The following is a 17,332-nucleotide window of genomic DNA, read 5'->3' on the forward strand; positions in this document are numbered from 1 at the left end:
AAACTCCAAATTCTTGGTGGTTGCAGGCAAAATCATAAATTTCTGCCTGGCACCAGGGGGGATGCAAAGTCCCAGAAAACAGGGAAAGGGTCAATGCTACCCAGAGCTTCAGCAAGCAGGAGGTAAAAATCAGGGAAATCAGTTTCACTTCCCAGCAGGGCAGAGAAGGAAGGCAGCAGGATAAAGCAGGAACAGCTGGGCTTTAATGAACCCCATCAAACCAGCTCCTTTCTTCTCCCAAGGACGGTAATGAGCCCCTGGTTTCTGATGAAGACCCAGCTGAGGTGGCTTCCCAAGCAAAGGCAGCTCCCCCAGAGCTCTGCCAGGCAAGGGGAGCAGCGTGGGCTCTGAGAAATCCCTCCTGCTTCACAGGGAAGCACTGGCACCTGCACAGAGCTGGGGATGAGATCCTGCCTGGAAATTGGGACTGGCAGGAAGTCAGGAATGTTCATGGCCAAAAATAGGAGGAATCTGCAGAGGCTGGTCAGACCAAGTGTGTGTGACTCCTCCTAAAGAGCCCAGCATGGGCAGATGTCCCCAACTGGTTTGAGTTAAAGGCACATTAAACCCCACCCAGTGCCAGCCCTGCCATGGCAGGGACACCTCCCACTGTCCCAGGGTGTCCCAGTGTCCAGCCTGGCCTTGGGCACTGCCAGGGATCCAGGGGCAGCCCCAGCTGCTCTGGCAATTCCAGCCCAGCCAGGAATTCCCAGTTCCCAATCTCCCACCCATCCCTGCCCTCTGGCACTGGGAGCCATTCCCTGGCTCCTGTCCCTCTGTCCTTGTCCCCAGTCCCTCTCCAGCTCTCCTGGAGCCCCTCCAGGCCCTGCCAGGGGCTCTGAGCTCTGCCTGGATCCTTCTCCTCTCCAGGGGAACATTCCCAGCTCTCCCAGCCTGGCTCCAGAGCAGCTCCATGGATTCCCCTGGATGCCCACATCCCTGGGCAGGGCACCTGGGAGCAGAGGGACTGGACAGGCTGGGATTGCAGCTTTAGGGGCTGCCATCAGTGCCCAGCCCGGGTGTACCTGTCACAGAGGAGCCAGCAGTGCAGGGGGGTCTCTGAAGGGTGACAGCACCCAGGGGTGCCCGGGGCCAGCCCCCCTCCCTGAGGAGGTCAGTGGGCACGGCTGGGAGGGCTCAGCTCGGGGTGCATCAGGGACAGAGGGCACACAAACATCTCGGACAGGAAACAGGAGGAGTCTGGAAAATGTCACCGTCAGGAGAAGTTTGGAGTGAGGGGTGCCAGGAAGCTCCAGAGGACCCGGGCAATGACCTCCAGCAGCACAAGGGCTGACCAGGAGCATTACACACTCCCTTTGCTGTGCTCATCACAGGCAGGGCTCCTCCAGCAGGGCTGGAAGCACTCAGGGGAGGTGCTGGTGCTGGGATGCTGTCACTGTCACATTCCCTGACAATTCCCTTCGCCAGGATTTCTCCTCCCGGGAAGCTGAGGAGCCTCAGAGAAAAATTCAAACAACAATTGTCTGATTGCTTCTCCTGTGTTTGGCTGCTTTGGAATGGGGTTGGAGATTGTTCACCGGCTGGTCAGTGTTTGATTGGTTCCATGGGAATTGTTTTAACTCAATGACCAGTCACAGCCAGCTGTGTTGAGGCTCTGGCAGGAGTCAGGAGTTTTCATTATTATCTTTTCAGCCTGCTGTCTGCATCCTTTCTCTATTCCTTAGGACAGTTTAGTACAGCATTCTTTAATATTATACAGCTCATAAAATAATAAATTAGCCTTCTAAGAACATGGATCAGATTCATTCATTCCTCCCTGGAAACAGCACAGGCTGCAGCAGAAATGCTCTCCCTCAGGCTGGGTCATGGAGAGGCACCTCCTTGGGCAGTCCTCCACGGGGACTGCAGCCACAGCCATGCCTGAGCACAGCAGGAAAAGGACAATTCCCGTTCCCAGGGAGGAACCCACGGCTGTTCCCACACAGGAGGTCTCTGATCCCTGCCTCTCTGCTCAGCTGCATGCAGCACAACCCTTCTGAGCAGCTGGAATACATAATGTTTAATGGGAGAGTGCCCTGTGTAAAGATCATTTTCAGAAAAAAGTGACAAATGGAATTAAATAAATTCAAATAAAAATTCAGTGCCAGACCCTGGGGTCCTTTGATTTATTAATGTGACCCTGCTCAGCACAGCCTGTGACCGAGCAGGGTTTGGTGGAACAGTCCCTATTTAATGCCAGGCACCCTCTGGCCTTCCCACACCTTTGGGAGCCGCAGACCTGCTCCAGGCCAGGCTGAGCTCGGTGCTGGCTGCTTGGGACACAAACAGACCCCACATGGGCCTCCCCTGAGCGTGGGCAAGGATCTCAGGAGAAACCAAAATCCCCCTCATTCGGTGAATCCCTTCAGCAAAGGGTTTCTTACCAGTAGGATGAATTTACCTTTCTTCCTCTTCTTTTAAAACAAATAACTGGAAGTATTGCCAAAATGTTCAATTTCACATTTCATCAATTTATTTATTAATTTTCTGCAATGGAAGCTTGTGGCTGGAACAGCAGGATGAATTTACCTTTCTTCCTCTTCTTTTAAAACAAATACCTGGAAGTATTGCCAAAACCTCTCATTTCACATTTCATCCATTTATTTATTAATTTTCTGCAATGGAAGCGTGTGGCTGGAACAAACCAGGTGACTTGTACAGCTGCAGCTCTGGCTGGAACAAACCAGGTGACTTGTACAGCTGCAGGTTTGGCTGGATCACACAGGTGACTTGTACAGCTGCAGCTCTGGCTGGGTCACACAGGTGACTTGTACAGCTGCAGCTCTGGCTGGGTCACACAGGTGACTTGTACAGCTGCAGCTCTGGCTGGGTCACACAGGTGACTTGTACAGCTGCAGGTTTGGCTGGGTCACACAGGTGACTTGTACAGCTGCAGCTCTGGCTGGGTCACACAGGTGACTTGTACAGCTGCAGCTCTGGCTGGGTCACACAGGTGACTTGTACAGCTGCAGGTTTGGCTGGGTCACACAGGTGACTTGTACAGCTGCAGGTTTAGCTGGGTCACACAGGTGACTTGTACAGCTGCAGGTTTGGCTGGGTCACACAGGTGACTTGTACAGCTGCAGCTCTGGCTGGGTCACACAGGTGACTTGTACAGCTGCAGCTCTGGCCAGGCCCTGCCCAGATGCCATTTTTGGGAGAGGAAAGCTCTCCAGGAGCACTCAGAGGAGTGGCTGTCCCTGTCTGAGCAGGCTGCAGGGGCCAGGAGGCAGAGTTCCCTCTGCCAGCAGCCAGGGGAGCGTTTCCCATCCGTGCCCCAGGGGCTCTGAGGGTCTCTGCTCACAGCAGTGGTCCTGGGGGGAGTCTCTGGGCAAAGTTTGTTATCCAGCCCCTGCCCACCCTGGAGCTGCTGGCTCTGACCGAGGTGGCCACAAGCATCTCCTCTGTCCTGGGATGCATCTCCTGGGCACGGTTTCTGTTTGGGTTTGTCCTCACATCAAGTTGTGGATGAAATGTGGTTTTTAATAGAACAAAGCAGCCAGAAATCCTTTCCAGCTGGGGTGCTGGCAGGGTTCAAGCTCAAACCCTTGAGGTTTGGAGCCATGGGAAGCGGATCCTGAAGGGAAAGGCACAGGGCTTGGGGAGGAACCTGGAACTCGTCATGGACAAAGAAAGGAAAAAGCAGCAAAGTTCAAGACTCAGAAAGAAAAGCAAACAGAAGAAGAGAAGAGCACTAAGGAATAAATCAGCCCAGTGCTAAGCATGAGCTCTTCCTTTCGAATTTCTCAAGACCACATATTTTACAAAGGCCTTCAAAACTCCCCTGATCTCTGCAGTGCCAACCTCCTCTGCCATAATCTACCTCGAGAGACACGGACAAGGTGTTGTACTGATTTCCCTCCCCCTTGCTATCAATAGCTCCAGTTTTGGCAATTAACTAATTATAGAGAAAATTAACCTGCTCACCTGCAGAGAACAGAACCCTTCAGACTTGACTCATTACCATCATTGTGTTTTCTGGAGGAAATTGTGCTGTGAGGATTAAGTGGAATTCACGGGGGAAGAGCCAGTTCCAGTGAATAATTAACTTAATGAGTCCCCAGCCCCTCTCCAGCGTTGGCAGTGCCAGCTGCTCGCTCCCAGCCGTGCATGTCCTGCACAGGGAGCAGCAGGTGCTGCCAGGCAGGGTCAGGCCCTGAGCGTGCCACGGCAAGGAGGAGCTTCAGAGCCCTTCAAAGCATGGAAAACAATTCCTGTGGCTGTGGGAATGCTCCTGCTCCTCCCCTGGGTGCTGGGATAGAAGCAGAGACAAATGGGGACCCAGCAGAGCCAAGTGCTGGCAAAGGCCCTTTTTGTGTTTCAGGGAGGAGCTCACAGCTCTCTGTTAGCTGGGAGGAGCAGCAGCTCCTGAGAGGCTGCTCTGTGCCTGGAACCACATTCCTGGGAAGGGGGGACAACAATCCCAGCCTGGAAACACATTCCTGGGAAGGGGAAACAACAATCCCAGCCTGGAACCACATTCCTGGGAAGGGGGGACAACAATCCCACCCTGGAACCACATTCCTGGGAAGGGGGGACAACAATCCCACCCTGGAACCACAATTCCAGGGAAGGGGGGACAACAATCCCACCCTGGAATCACAATTCCCGGGAAAAGGGGACAACAATCCCACCCTGGAACCACATTCCAGGGAAGGGGAAACAACAATCCCAGCCTGGAAACACATTCCAGGGAAGGGGAGACAACAATCCCACCCTGGGACCACATTCCTGGGAAGGGGGGACAACAATCCCACCCTAGAATCACATTCCTGGGAAGGGGGGACAACAATCCCACCCTGGAACCACATTCCTGGGAAGGGGGGACAACAATCCCACCCTGGAACCACAATTCCAGGGAAGGGAGGACAACAATCCCACCCTAGAATCACAATTCCAGGGAAGGGGAGACAACAATCCCACCCTGGGACCACATTCCAGGGAAGGGGGGACAACAATCCCACCCTGGAACCACATTCCTGGGAAGGGGAGACAACAATCCCACCATGGAACCACATTCCAGGGAAGGAGAGACAACAATCCCACCCTGGAAACACAATTCCCGGGAAGGGGAGACAACAATCCCACCCTGGAGCCACAATCCCAGGGAAGGGGAGACAACAATCCCACCCTGGAATCACAATTCCCGGGAAAAGGGGACAACAATCCCACCCTGGAACCACAATCCCAGGGAAAGGGCACAGGACACCCCCACAATCCCAGCCTGGCCACACACTCCATGAGCTCTGGCTGCCTTGGGGCCAGCACAAGGATAACTCCTGTGTCCTCTGGAATGAGCTGTGACAGCAAAGCTGAGCTGGATCTTTTGGGGAAGCTGGCTTTACCAAAAGCCCCCAGATTTCCCAGATTTCCCAGATTTCCCACTGCTGGAGCAGCCAGCATTTTCCCTCTGGAGATCACAGCCCAGTTCACTGAAATATCCAGCCTTGGATTTCCAAGCCAAAGGCCCCAGACAGTGGCCATCCTCACAAAACCTGAATAAATGCTCATTTTACAGAAAGGGACAGACTCCTGGCTGAACGTTTGGGGCAGGTTTTCTCCCTGGATTATTGTATTTTTTGAGATTTTTGAGAAAAACCCCCAAAACCCAAAGCAAACCCGCAGCAGCTCCTTGGCACAGCTGCCCCAGGCAGGACTGGCACAGCCCTGGGATGGCACAGCTGAGGGGCACAGCACCCACCTGGGCTGACCCAGGCACTCCCTGGGCATCCACAACCACATTTCACTTCCTCTCCTGCCGTGTCACACCCCTGCAATGGGAGCCTGGGATTTAGGAACTCATTTTGAAGAGGCTGACTTGTCACCGACATAGTTTATGAAAAATCCTTTACTTAGGAATTTTCCTTTCCTGAGAGCTGAGAAGCCTCAGGAACAAACTAAAAAATTCTTATCAGCTGCTGTGGAATGCAACGGGAAAATCTGTGATTGGCCCTGTCAGACTGTTTCCAATTAAGAGCCTATCACAATTCACCTGTTTGGCCCATCTCGGGCTGAGAAGACTTCAGTTTACACATTCTTTTCTATTCTTAGCTTAGCCTTGTAGTGAAATCCTTCTCTTTATTCTTTTAGTATAGTTTTTATATCTTATATATCATATCATAATAAATCAAGCCTTCTGATGCATGGAGTCAACTGTCTTGTCAATTCCCTCATCCTGGGACCCCAGAAATCCACTGTAATACTGACTCTCCATCCCTGAGAGGGCTCTGAGACAGATGGAACAGGAGTCAGCCTGGAGCCTGGGGTGGGACTGGGAGCAGATTCCCTGAGAACTGGGGGTCAGGGGATGGCAGGGCTGGCACGGGGGCCTGGCTGGGGAATGCACCGCTGGAAGGCTCCCTGAGACCCAAATGCCCCAGTGGGAGGCACCCAGTGCCTGCAGGCTCCCTCCTTCATTTCTGCTCCTGAGGAAGGCAGGGAGGACCCTGTGGGATGGAGCCCCTCTCCATCCTGGTTATCCCAGAGGGTCCTCCCTGCCTTCCTCAGGGGCAGACATGGAGCAGTGACAGCTCTGCTGGGCTGAGCTGGGACCGAGGGAGTCTGAGCTCAAAGGTTTGTCCTGGGAACTTCTGGGGTTTCATCCCCGATGTGATGCCTGAAATCCCATCAACTTACAGATTTCCTTCTCCTGGCCTGCAGCTCTGCCAGTCCTGCATCTGCCTTCCCTAAACTCCTGTGTGAGGCTGGAGCTGCTCTGGAGCCAGGCTGGGAGAGCTGGGAATGTTCCCCTGGGGAGGAGAAGGCTCCAGGCAGAGCTCAGAGCCCCTGGCAGGGCCTGAAGGGGCTCCAGGAGAGCTGGAGAGGGACTGGGGACAAGGGATGGAGGGACAGAAGCCAGGGAATGGCTCCCAGTGCCAGAGGGCAGGGATGGATGGGTGAGTGGGAACTGGGAATTCCTGGCTGGGCTGGAATTGCCAGAGCAGCTGGGGCTGCCCCTGGATCCCTGGCAGTGCCCAAGGCCAGGCTGGGCACTGGGACACCCTGGGACAGTGGGAGGTGTCCCTGCCATGGCAGGGGTGGGATGGGATGGCATGGGATGGCATGGGATGGGGTGGGATGGGATGGCATGGCATGGGATGGGATGGGATGGAATGGGATGGGATGGGATGGGATGGGTGGGATGGGATGGGATAATGGGATAATGGGATAATGGGATAATGGGATGGATGGGATGGGATTTAAGGTCTCTTCCTGACCCTCTGACAGCATTCTCCCCTCAGTGCCCTCTCCCCTGTCCCGGGCAGGTCCTGGCTCAGTCCCAGCCTGGTGGCCCTGGGCAGGTCACCCTGGGAAATGAGAACAGCCCATGCTGCCCAGCCAGGCCACAGATCCATTTCAGGTACCAAGGCTCTGCCTCTGAAGTGCTGAGGCCACGGCCAAGGGGGATTGGGAAGACAGGGCAGCAGCAATTCCATCTGTAGAGCCTCTGATTCACACACAGATCCTGCCTGCTTTTCTCCCAGATAGTCCCTGCACTGCACAGAAAATGTGAATTGTGTCCTGAACAGCCCATTCTTCCAGAACCAGGAGAAAAATTAAACTCCAAAAGTTAATTATGTAGCGAGAAGCTGAGTGGGAAAGGAGCTGAGAGGGAGGAGGGAGGAGGAAGGGCACCATGAAAGACAGAGGGAGAGGGTAAACCACTATTTATTCATCTAGGAAAACAGATTTTTCAACTACATGGCTTCTTCCAGCTCCTGCCTGCAAGTTCTAATAACAGATTTTTAATTTACCAGACACATTTTGCACGTCCCCTTGTTGCATTCTGCTTGCTATGAAAAGAAATTCATATTTTGACACCGCAAAAGCCAATTCAGATTTTCTTCAGATAATGATTTGTTATTAAGCTTAGGAGCCTTTTTTGCATAATTAAATTAGAATTGTTTTGGGCACGTTAGGATTTGTGCTGTTGGGTTTGGATAGCAAATATATATATATATTTTATTTCCTTTCTTGCCATGAAAATATTGGCTCTGTAAGAGGTGAGATTATTTTTGGGTTTACATGAATATCTTCATTTGTCACGTGGTTATCCTTGCACTCAGCTTGAACCCACAGCGCTACCTTGGGAAGGAGATGGAAAAACCTGAGGAAGTGAAGGAGATCCTCGTGGCTGTTTGGACAGCAGCAGTCCCAGAGCCCGCGGAGTTTGGAGCACTTTGGGTCATCCCAAGTTCAAGTCCCACTGGAAATAATCCCAAATCCCTGAAGTGTTTGCTGAAGTGCAGGAACTGAGCTCACGTGCTGGGTTTGGGGGAGTCTGTGGGTCCCAGTTTTTTGTGTGCCCCAAACTCCCTCCCACCCTGACCCAGAGAACAGCAGCAGCAGTGTGACACCGTCAGAACAGAGAATTTTCAGAAGGAAAAGCTTCCAGGGAGGCCAGGAAAGAGACAGGAGCAACAAGGGTGTCCCAGCCTGCCAGGCAGGATGTGTTCTGTCACCATCTGTGCCAGCTGTCTCCTGTCCATTGGGCAGTTTCCCTTATCTCTCCCACACCCTCTCCTCCCTCAGGCAGACCCCTGCTGATAACAGCCCATGGAATGTCCCTGCATGGCTGATAAGAGCTGCACCATCCCATGGGAGATGTGAGCCCAGGGGGAGGAGCCAAGCATTCCTACCCGGATAGAATCTGGAGATCCTGGAACACCAGCACGGCTTCTGCACTGGATTTCCCAGAGGAGCAGCAGCTGCCTCTGCCCCTGGCCCTTCAGAGGAGACTGCACCTTCTCCAGGATCCCTGCTCCAGCAGAACCAGCCCTGGCACTGCAGGAGGGCTGAGCCACAATTCCAGTGGCACTGCTGCCAGCCCCTGACCCACAGGGTGCCAGGCTGTGCTCTGGCTCTGCCAGGGCTGGGTTGGGTCACTGCACTGTTCATTTTATCCTTTTATTTTCTTCCCTAGTAAAGAACTGTTATTCCTGCTCCTATATTTTTGTTCCCAGAGAGCCCCTTAATTTAAAATTTATAGGAATTTGGAGGAGGGAGGGGTTCACATTCTCCATTTCAGGGGATGCTCCTGCCCTCCTTAGCAGGCACCTGGCTTCCCAAACCCAGACATCATGACCCCTCAATGTGTTCTGAATGTGGAATAATCTTCTCCCTCAACACGGAAAATCCCTGCAGCATTTTGCATTTCTGTGTACATTGTTCTCCCTGGGAAACTGAGACTCATCCCTCCCCCTTCAGAGGTGAAATGCTGGGTAAATTCTCTGCCTTGCCCTGCCTCTGACTCTTGGGAAAAAGGTTCCCTTTAGCAGTGGGAGCCAGAAAACCCTGGAAGTGTGCAGAGCCAGGCTGGGATCCCATCCCCAGGGCCCTGCAGGGCTGCACATCCTGCTCCCAGCAGTTCTGGGAGGAAGGGGCTCCAAAATGCTCTCTGCAGTTCCTGTTCCCAGCCTCACTCTGAGCCCTGGGTTTATTGCAAGGATGCTGCTCCTCTCTCCTCATTTCCCAGCCCCTGGAACCATCAAGGCACAGAATTGTTCAGATTGGAAAACACTTCAAGGCTCCAGGCCAAGCTTTGACTAAACAGCACCAGGCCCACTGTTGGTCTGTGTCAAGCTGTTTTCCAAGATTAAGGACAATTATTAGCAAGAACTGGAGGATTTTCTGGCACAAATCTGTGAATCCAAGAGTCTGGCAGTCGTGCTGTGGTGCTCTCTTTAGCAGAGTGGCAGGGCTGAGGATGGAGGGGAACTCATGGAATCCTGGAATGGTTTGGGTTAAAGGGACTCTAAACCCCACCCAGTGGCACCCCTGCCAGGGCAGGGACACGTCCAACTGTCCCAGGGAATCCCAATGTCCAGCCTGGCCTTGGGCACTTCCAGGGGTCCCTTAAATCTCATCTGGGGGTCAGGTGCTGCCATGGTGACAATGCCACCCTCCCAAATGTCCCAAACCCTGATAACAACACAAGGGGGGTAAAAGACAACTGTAAATCTATAGAACTTCTCCTGACAAATATCCAGGATATTTGCCTTTGGGAGTCAACCATGGCATCACTCACCTGTCCCAGTCTGGCTCATGGGATTTTGGCAGGGGGGGTAAAACACAACTGTAAATCTGTAGAACTTCTCCTAACACATATCCAGGATATTTGCCTTTGGGAGTTGGCCATGGCATCCCTGGTCTGTCCCAGCTGGGCTCTGCTCCCTCTCACAGCCCCTCCACCCCCCAGGGCAGCGATTCTGCCCTCCCAGCTCTGAGTCTGAGACTGTGGGAACTCAGCGCATCACCTCGGATGCTCTGAGTCCCAGGGAGACTCCTTGGGGGGCTCGGAAGTCCTGGAATGTAGCCAAAGGCACCTGGTGGCTTGATTTTGACCCTTCAAGGGTCGTGCTATCGAAGCATGAGGGTCTGGAGGTTTCAGAGGTTTGAATGGTGTAGGGCAGGTGTTTTTATAGAATAGAATGTAGGTTTTAAGATTTTGGTACAGGGGGGTCTAATGGAGGCAAGATGGAGGATTCAGGCCCGACCTCGTGGCTTTTCTCCTTCTTCTTGTCATCCATCTTCTCTGTGATGTGTGCATTTTAGATTGGTTCATACTAAAGGTGCACTGTTTAATAAAGGTGATGGGTATTGGAGAAAAATTGTAAATATCACATACGCAATTATCAGTATAAGAATGTGCGACCGCCCTAAAGGGGCAGAGAGTGCTTGTGGCTGCCTTGCTGGTCAGATCTCGGCTGGGCAGAACAAAAACCTTAGAGATAAGCTTTAATAAACAACCTGAAGACTGAACTATAGAGGAGTCCAGACTCGTCTGTTCAACGCGGGCTGCCTGCGAACCGTCCCACGCGAACCACCCCACGCATGTCCGACAGAGACAGAGACAGACAGCCGGTCGGACATGAGCCCTTTCTGCTGCTGCCCCATCCCCAGGGGCTGATCCTGCCCTTCCCGAGGCTGAGGAGCTCTGATCAGAGTTTGGGTCCATCCAGTGCCAGCAGCCCTGGCTCCCCTTCCTGACAGGGCTGGGACCCCCAGCTCTGGGAGATCCCCCAGGAAAGGCTGGGCCATGACTTTAGTGCTGTAAATCCCCGGGTATTCTAGGAGTGCAGGAAATAAATGCAGATTGGAGGCTGCAGCCTGTGTCTCCAGAGGGCAGGTCCTGTGATAAATTAACTCCCTTCCACCCTCCAAGCATCACACTCTCATCTCCTGAGCCAAAAGCCACAACTGATCCACTCAGAGCCAGGGTTCTGCCAAGCCAGTCTGATCTCCTCCATCTCCTGAAGCCCCTGAGAGCCCTTTAGACAGAGCAGACTGCAGAAGGAAAGTGCCATTAAAGGGCACTGTCCAAGAGCTTTCCCAAGGGATCACTTAGGAGGGCAACAGAAATGGCAAATAAAAAACCCAACTGCTTTGGCTCAATGTGCAACAGAAGGGTTGGGCTGATTTTGGGGGTGTTATGGAAAAAAGGAGAGACTTAATATGGGCAGAGAGGGACAGGACAGGGGCTGAGGGCCTGGCACCAAAAGAGATTTGGATTTTAGTGCTAAATTGTTCCCTGGCAGGGTGGGCAGGCCCTGGCACAGCTGAGGCTGCCCCTGCATCCCCTGGGTCCCTTCCAGCCCTGGGGATTCTGTGCCCAAGGCAATGGGCAGAACTGACACTGGCTCATCCAGGATCAAACACCCCAAATAACCCAAAGATGTGCCTCAAGGCCCCTGGAATCTCAGGGAATGCTTGGCTGCAGCTCAGCCCTGGGGACAAGCACAGGGTGCCACCTGGGCCACCCTCCTGGCACCTCCTGCCCTTGCAGGGCCCTCCCCAGTCAGAGCTGTGCCCCCCTTTGTCTCCAGCTTTGGAAAGAGGGACCTTTAGGGCTGGAATGCCCTGCATGCACCTGCCATTTGCTCTGGGACAAACTGCCACTCTGCACTTTTACCAACCCTCCTTTCCCCAGACCAGGTGAAAGGAGCCCCACTGGGTCTTTGGGAAGGTGTGGTGCCAGCTCACTCCTCACAGCATTGCAGTGAGTCCCATCTCCAGAAATCCTCATTTTAACCATGAACAGAACCCAGGCTCTGCTCCCATCTCCAGAAATCCTCATTTTAACCATTAGCACAACTCCAGGAAAGCTCTGCTCCCATCTCCAATAATCCTGATTTTAACCACTGACACAGCCCAGGCTCTGCTCCCATCTCCAGAAATCCCGATTTTCCCCATTAACACAACTCTAGGCAGGCTCTGCTCCCATCCCCAGTAATCCTGATTTTCCCACTGACACAGCCAAAGCTCTGCTCCCATCTCTAGAAATCCTGATTTTCCCCACTAACACAACTCAGGCAGGCTCTGCTCCCATCCCCATAAATCCTGATTTTCCCACTGACACAATTCAGACAGGCTCTGCTCCCATCTCCAGATATCCTGATTTTAACCATGAACAGAACCCAGGCTCTGCTCCCATCTCCAGAAATCCTGATTTCCCCACTGACACAACTCAGGCAGGCTCTGCTCCCATCTCCAGAAATCCTCATTTTAACCATGAACACAGCCCAGGCTCTGCTCCCATCTCCAATAATCCTGATTTTCCCACTGACACAACTCAGGCAGGCTCTGCTCCCAAGCAGAGGGTGCTGGATTCTGGCACTCCTGACAGACTGCTCCAGCTCTCACAGAGAGATTTCCATCCTTCTTCTGAGGTGTTTTATATTTAATCCTCAGCTGTGCAGATTTGAAAAGCTCCCGTTTCCTGTGGGATCAATGTTGCAGTACTTTGACATATGACATTTGACACCTGTCAAAACATTATAATCAAACCTGAGCCTAAATAGCATCAAATTAATATGACAGATCTCTGAGAAATTATACACTTGGAGTAAAGGTAACACGACATCTTTATTTCAGCGAAACAGAACTCTGTTTAAAAATTAACACAATCAGCACATTACCAGGAAAACCTTTTATTTAGGGGGAGCTGCTTTGTGCAATGAAATGTTCCAGTTAATGTGCCACTGGAGTGGCTCCCTCGACGCCTGCAGGTATTGCTGTGGCCTTTGATAGAAACCCCACACATCTGAAGCTGCTGCTGGAGTTTAATTTTTCACACACTTACACATTTATTGATCTGGGGGCTCTGACATGCAATTCATCAAATCTCCTGTGCCTGCCCCGGGATTATGGCAGCCAGAACCAGCAGCCCCGCATTTAGCAGGCAGAATAAATTAGCCCAGCTGGCTGAAAAGAGAACAAGGCAGCAGGGAGAGCCAAAGGAAGCTGAAGTTGTGTCTTCAGCCTCAAACACGTCGCAGTAAGAAAGGAAAAACCTTTGGCAAAATGTTACCTTGCCACGGGGGACACTTCACAAACACTGGCAGGAGGGGCTGGCTCACAGAGCCGTGGTCGTCCCCTGCACACAGAAAGTGACTTCGGTCTGCAGTGAGGGCTCAGCACCCCAGGGATTGCTGGGGTGAAGGATCAGAGCCAGGGGATGGTCTGGGGGAGCCCCAAAGCTCACCCCGCTCTGCCCTCCCTGCCCTGGGGGCTCCTCAGCAGGGCAGGACATGGCCCTGGCTCCGGGAGAGCTCCTGGGGCTGGGGACAAACCGGGTGTGTCCCCTCATGGCAGCCCCAGTTCTGGTGCCCAGAGGCAGCCCAGCCCCAAGGGCTCAGGGTGAGGCTGCATTCACCACAGGGAAGGTGTCTGTGATGTGCCCGGGCAGAAACAGCCAGGATTTACCCATGGGAGCCTCCTCCAGGGGCACCTGGGGGTTTCCAAAGTACTGAGTTTGGGATGTGAAGGGAAAAAAGTCTGGAATTCTTTGCCTATCAAAGCCTCCCTCCTCAAGGACAACACCGGTGAGCTCCACCCCTGCATGGAGGTTGTTAATTTGATTTTTTTTTTTTCTTGTAGGACAAACGTGAGAATAAAACCTCCAAACAGTAAAAAAAAGCCCCAAGAAACAGGAACCTGTGTCTGAATGCAGGAACAGCAAAGGAGAGACTGCAAAATGCAAATGTTCACCCTGCCAGGGGATGAAAGGAGCTCTTGCCAGGGCCAGCGCCGCTCCCAGAGGTGATGCTGCCTTCCCCCAGAGGAAACTGCACACAAAGGCTTTGCCGAGTTTTTCATTTCCTTTTTCCCATTCATTTCTCGTTTTTTCATCTTTTCACTGCTCTTTGAGCAAGGCAGCCCTGGGTTCCCTCCCCAGTTTGCTGAGGAGCAGCCAAGAGACACAGGGAGTGGTGGGAGGGTAAGGAAGGGGCAGAATGAGGGGATTTGCTGGGACTACCCGGTTTCCATGGTGGGTAAGAGGCAAAATTAGGGAAATTTCCCAGCAGATCCCAGTTTCCATGGTGGGTGAGAGGCAGAATGAGGAAATTTTCCCAGCAGATCCCAGTTTCCATAGTGGGTAAGAGGCAAAATTAGGGAAATTTCCTGGCAGTGCCCAGTTTCCATGGTGGGTGAGAGGCAGAATTAGGGAATTTTCCCATCAGATCCCAGTTTCCATGGTGGGTGAGAGGCAGAATTAGGGAAATTTCCCAGCAGATCCCAGTTTCCATGGTGGGTGAGAGGCAGAATTAGGGAATTTTCCCATCAGATCCCAGTTTCCATGGTGGGTGAGAGGCAGAATTAGGGAAATTTTCCCATCAGATCCCAGTTTCCATGGTGGGTGAGAGGCAGAATTGGGGAAATTTCCCATCAGATCCCAGTTTCCATGGTGGGTGAGAGGCAGAATGGGGGAATTTTCCCATCAGATCCCAGTTTCCATGGCAATGGAGCAAGGGGATGGTGGGTGCCCGTGCCAAGACAAATGCTGGCAGAGGAAAGGGCCCCACAAAAAAGGAGCAGAACAGAAGCAAAAATCCCATGGCTGGCCCAAGTGCTCAGAGGGAATGCACAAGAGCAGAGGGATTGAGGAACAAATCCCACCTTTTAACAGCCAGAAGCCAGGAATGAATGAGAAACGAGGGTGTTGTGGGGGAAATGGGATCTCAGACTTCTCTCAAATCCTGACCTCTGCCAGAAACGGGGAAGGAATCCTTTAAAAGGTGGAATCTGCCAGGGCAGGTAAGCTGTTGTGTGATTCCTGGAGGTGGTTCCAGCACCCTGTGGAATGGCTTCCATTCCCTGTGGAATGGGTTCTTCCTGCCTCTCTCACCCCTTCCCGTGGTGAGGACAGAGCCAAACCCCAGCAGTTGTTGGGTAATCTTTAAACCTGGCTCATTTTTCCTCACCTGATGCTCTGCCTCCAGGCAAATGTGGGATGAGCAGGACAAATGAAAATTGCAGAGGAAGTTGAAGCACAGGGAGGAAAACTTCTGACACCCTTGTGCCAGTGGCTTTAGGAGCAGAGACGGGGGCAGCAGGGAAGAGCAGGATTTCCAGAGCTCCCTGGGCTCTGCAGGAGCCTCTGCTGCTCTGCCTGGAGCCCTTCCCTGAAATCACCTGCTCCAAGCTTCTGGGGCTCCATTTCCATCACAAGCAGGGATGGGCTTTCCAGACACAGCCAAAATGCTGTAAAAAGGAAAAATTGCCTTTCCCGATGCATCCAAAGCAGATAGAAATGAGAGGGCAGAAATGTACATTGAATTCAACAGTTAAAATGTTTTCTAAAGGGACCAGATAAAAAAAAGGATCCTGGAATTGCAATCTCTCTTAATTTTCATTCAGATTGATTCTATTTAACTATTAAAGCTCTGTTTGTAAATGTGTGTTAATTTTAATATGAAAAGTGTCACTTCTACATAAAAAGGGATTTATTGAATATTGAGATGAAGCACTTGCAGAAATCAAAGTCTGGAACATTTCATTCTGATAAAGCTCAAATCCAATGTTTGGGAATTATATTATTTCTCTTTTTTTAACTAATCTCTTTGCTGATTTCAACCTACTTTAGCAAATCTTCCATCCCTATGAAACTTCACAGTTCAATCAAATATTTAATTAAAAACAAAGGAATTGAGTTCTTCATCCATCAGAAGGGTCCTGGAGCAGAGCCAAGGGCAGGAATGAGCGGCTGCCCACCCTGGGGCCAGTGAGTGCCTCAGACAGGATCTCCCTCTGAATTCCCCTTCCCTTCCCTTCCCTTCCCTTCCCTTCCCTTCCCTTCCCTTCCCTTCCCTTCCCTTCCCTTCCCTTCCCTTCCCTTCCCTACCCTTCCCTTCCCTTCCCTTCCCTCCCTTCCCTTCCCTTCCCTTCCCTTCCCTCCCTTCCCTTCCCTTCCCTTCCTTCCCTTCCCTTCCCTTCCCTCCCTTCCCTTCCCTTCCCTTCCCTTCCCTTCCTTCCCTTCCCTTCCCTTCCCTTCCCTTCCCTTCCTCTCCCTTCCCTTCCCTTCCCTTCCCTTTCCCTTCCCTTCCCTTCCCTTCCCTTCCCTCCCTTCCCTTCCCTTCCCTTCCCTTCCCGTTCCCTTCCCAACCCGTTCCCTTCCCTTCCCTTCCCAACCTTCCCTTCCCTTCCCTTCCCTTCCCAAACCTCCCTTCCCTTCCCTTCCCTTCCCGTCCCTTCCCTTCCCTTCCCTTCCCTTCCCAAACCTTCCCTTCCCAAACCTTCCCTTCCCCTTCCTTCCCTTCCCCTTCCCTTCCCTTCCCTTCCCTTCCCTTCCCAAACCTTCCCAAACCTTCCCTTCCCAAACCTTCCCTTCCCAAACCTTCCCTTCCCTTCCCTTCCCAAACCTTCCCTTCCCTTTTCCCTTCCCTTTTCCCTTCCCAAACCTTCCCAAACCTTCCCTCCCCTCCCCCTCTCCCTGCTCCCGGAGCAGCAGCTCAAGGGATTTTCCCTGTCACAAATGTCCCTGGGGTTTCCAGCCCGAGCTGCATTTCCCCAGCCCGGCCCCGCTGGAGCCTCTGAGTGACCCGCGGGGTTTGGGGACCTTTGGGCAAGAGAGGGATCCAGGGAGGGATCAGAGCCTTGCCAGGGCTGGAGGGGCTCCAGGAGAGCTGGAGAGGGACTGGGGACAAGGGATGGAGGGACAGGAGCCAGGGAATGGCTCCCAGTGCCAGAGGCAGGATGGATGGGAGATTGGGAACTGGGAATTCCTGGCTGGGCTGGAATTGCCAGAGCAGCTGGGGCTGCCCCTGGATCCCTGGCAGTGCCCAAGGCCAGGCTGGACACTGGGACACCCTGGGACAGGGGGAGGTGGCAGCAGGGTTAGAACCTGATCCTAAAGGTCCCTTTGACCTTCTCCATTGCACGAATGTGTGCTGGGAGCCTGGGCAGGAGCCTGAACCTCGGAGAGCTCTCCTGGAGAACCCTGGGGGTCAGAGGGGTGTGCTGGAACTGGGGACTGCCAGGGCAAGGGCACCACCTCAACGGGTTTGGGATATCAGAGCAGGGTTAGGAACATTCCCCACAGCTGGAATGGGTT

The 17,332-nt window shown here is 52.9% G+C and overlaps 1 long non-coding RNA gene across 8 annotated transcripts in view; it reads right to left on the minus strand.

Moving 5' to 3' along the window:
- LOC127059704 (uncharacterized) overlaps window positions 1-17,332 on the minus strand; it is a 90,000-nt gene that overhangs the window by 28,204 nt on the left and 44,464 nt on the right. For 4 of the 8 annotated variants that reach the window (XR_007777764.1, XR_007777765.1, XR_007777766.1 and 1 more), the window contains exon 2: window positions 16,586-16,630. This is a non-coding gene — a long non-coding RNA (uncharacterized LOC127059704). Of the gene's footprint in view, window positions 1-16,585; window positions 16,641-17,332 lie in introns of all 8 variants that reach the window. The other 4 variants (XR_007777761.1, XR_007777762.1, XR_007777763.1 and 1 more) reach the window with 1 other exon arrangement.

This window comes from Serinus canaria, chromosome 5, assembly GCF_022539315.1.
Source record: "Serinus canaria isolate serCan28SL12 chromosome 5, serCan2020, whole genome shotgun sequence".
In the NCBI taxonomy this organism is placed as follows: Eukaryota; Metazoa; Chordata; class Aves; order Passeriformes; family Fringillidae; genus Serinus; species Serinus canaria.